Genomic DNA, 3199 nt, shown 5'->3' with positions numbered 1-3199 from the left:
GTATGTAGTTAAAGTTTTGAATAAGATTGAATAATGCACTCATCACTCATATTTTCATGTGTGTACATAAGAAATTATGACTCATTATCAAATTTAATACTTGATTTCTATAAATTAGAAGTTGTTGTATTTTTTGGTTAAATATATCATTAGAAAACAAAAGAGAGAGATAGAGAAAGGTGGTTGAGATACATAACTGAATTAATATTAAGAAAAAAGTAATAGAAAGGTTAAATTACATTAATATAGTTCAGCCGTAAAGATATATAATTCATTTTGTTGGGACGATGAGTTAAAATCTCTATTACTGGTTCAAATTTGTTGTATTAAAAAAGACCATTAACAATTTGTGTACTCAATATTCTCCACAAATGATCACACGAATCCCCTTGATCAGTGGAGTAATCTACAAGTAAAAGGTTAACACTTCGATGCTTAAGTGTCGGAATACGTATCAAAGGTTTTTTTTCTTTTGTGTTAGGATTAACTTATCTTTCTTCTGTGTACTTATAGTTTTGTTGATGCAGAGATTAGGCTCCACAGAATTTTCCCAAACTCGCACCAATTCTTCTAAAGAGGAAGAGACCAATACAATCTGCAAAATCAAACCGCTCTAAACCGCTGTGGTTGTTACCATACAAGATTTGATGCCTAAGTTAATATCGAAGTAGAAGAATATCAGGAATAGGGTCTATTCAACATACCTCTAATGTTGGGCCTTAAGGTGTTTCGTCATAGATCAAAGGTCGAATTGGGATTGGAACAAGACAAATCTAGGTCAGTCGGCACGAAGGTTGGGAGAGAAGTCACGAGACTCGGTGCCAAGGCCTGGTCGACCTTGAACGGGCCGGCCCTCGTTGACTTGCCGGCCCCGGTTGGTGACCTCCTTGCGCTTACTGGTTTGTGCTCTTCTCCTTGACCCGATTTCCAACTTCTTATCTGGACCGTTCTATTTCCATATAACAAGTTTCATCATATAGGTGAGGCGGGAGAGCGTCGTCACAAATCTTTCCCAGATTGAGGGACACGGTCAGGAGATTACAAACGACTTTTAACCATATTTATTTCCTTCCCCGAACCACGATGTCATAGAAGGTCAATTGGAGATCAGTGATACTTCCTTTGCACGCATCGATCTCTTCGTTCAGGATCGGAGATCGGTTAGATCAAGTTACTCTCCTCACGTGACACGTGGCAGTCGATCAATTATGATATTTATATTTTTTTCCCTAAGAATACAAATCAAAAAGATTAAATAGATAGAAAGGAAGGGGGCATCCCCTCCCCTATAAATTTTACTAACTTGTCATGACCAAGTTATTCTTGGAGGTGATGTTATAAGTTCCATAACAATTACACAATATTTTATTTAATAATGTGATGATTCAGTGAGTCATATCAATCGAAAATATGAATTTGATTAATATGTTAACATATTATTCTAATTCACTAATGCCATTTTCTGAGTGCAATAAGAAACCAACCGAAAGTTATTGTTTCTCGTTTCAAAAATTTAAAACGTTTCGTAACTATTCCTGTTTTTTTTTCATCTTTTCAAAGAATATTTTTAAAATTGAAAAAAAAAACGTTTCTAAAATTGTTTAGAAATTTCAGAAACAACAAAATCAAGTTTCTCGTTTATGGTTTATATTTCTAATTTTTGTAGATAAAAGTATTATTTTTATTTTAAAAATATTAAAAATAAATATAAACGTATAAAAGGTTTGAATATTTCATTTGAAAAATCAAATCACATATATAAATTTATATGTTTTTAATATAAAATTTTAGAGAACAATAAGCTAGAAAGGATTACCATTCTATTTATTTTTTTAAAAATAAAGAGAACAAGAAATAAAATAATTATTTCTACTTTTTCGGAAAAAAATAAGGAATAAGAAATAAAAAAAAAAAGAAAAAATGATAAAAAAAGAAAAAGAAAAAAGTGGTGAGGGCCGTCTCCTGGGCGTAGTGCCCCACAAGGCCTTACTTTTTCTTCTGACTCCCATCTGCCACAACTAACGTGCCCAAATTTTACATTACATTATTCTTTTTTTTTTTTTTAACTTCAAATTAATTTGTAAATTGATTTTATCCGAAGAAGTTAAAATATATTTTTGATTCTTGAACTTTATGATAAATTAATTTTTGAGTGGGATATACTATCCTTTGAACGATAATTATATTTGTGTATGTTTAATTGTGTATTTATAATTTTAAGCTTCATTAAATCAAAAGATGTTATTTGCTAAGTGATTTTACGAAGTTTTATAAGAATATTATTTACTTTATAGTCTTATATACCCATCAAATGAGGAGGGTTGTCTCAAATTTGAGCACATATTCGTGAATGAGACATTTATTATCATATATATACCTAAGTTCGATGATTTGATTTTCCATCCTACAGTTATTAAACTCAATAATAAAAAAAATAAATAGAGACAAACTTTTTAAAATGTTTCCAAAAATTTAAGCCAAATGTTGAAACTACAAGAAAAAAGGAGTAGTTAAAAACTTGTTTTTATTTGTGACATTTATAAACTAACAATTTAAACATGTTTTTTTTTTTTTTGCCTCAAAATTATAATCAAACTAACAAGTCTTAGTGTTCATATCTTTTTTAATAATATACTCAATGAAAATCAAAGTTCTAAATCTAATTATATATTTCCATGGACTGAGAAATCAAAATGATACCAAAATTTTACAAGATTAATTTAATTAGGAATGCCAAAAAATAAAAAACATGACCCATTTGAAGAATTAATTGGAGCATATATATATATATATATATAGTGAAAAAACAAGAAAAACTATTGCAGAAGAAAAAATGTGTATAATTGATGGGAATTGTTGTGGCATATTTTTTATTAAGTGCCAAAAAGATAAGTTTATTTTAATTCAGACAAACAACTGTAGCCCTCTACCAAAAGTCTCTCTTCTAGTCCACACATACAATTCCCCTAGCTTCTTCCATTTTTGGAATTCAAAATATAGACTCACTTAAAAAATTAAAAAAAAAACTTTTTAATGTATCTTTTAATAATTTGTTATAAAAGATATTTTCTTGTTTAATTTTTGAGCAAGACCCATTTTCAAATTAAGTGCAAAATTATTAATTTGAAAAATTATTATCATGTAATATCAGGTAGATGTCGTTATTGTTTATTGTTTCTAGTTTTTGAGAAACACGAGC

General features: G+C 29.3%; 1 long non-coding RNA gene across 1 annotated transcript; it reads left to right on the top strand.

Moving 5' to 3' along the window:
* Positions 1 to 249: 249 nt before the first annotated feature.
* LOC148210454 (uncharacterized) lies at positions 250 to 1255 on the top strand. Its single transcript, XR_015792363.1, has 3 exons — positions 250 to 419; positions 528 to 899; positions 981 to 1255. It is a non-coding gene; the product is annotated as an uncharacterized LOC148210454 (long non-coding RNA).
* The last annotated feature ends 1944 nt before the right edge of the window (positions 1256 to 3199 follow it).

This window comes from Momordica charantia, assembly GCF_013281855.1.
Source record: "Momordica charantia cultivar OHB3-1 chromosome 7 unlocalized genomic scaffold, Mcharantia_2.0 BLBB01000007.1, whole genome shotgun sequence".
Taxonomy (NCBI): Eukaryota; Viridiplantae; Streptophyta; class Magnoliopsida; order Cucurbitales; family Cucurbitaceae; genus Momordica; species Momordica charantia.
Note: the sequence above shows the minus strand (reverse complement) of the source record. Positions and strands in the feature narration are given on the sequence as shown.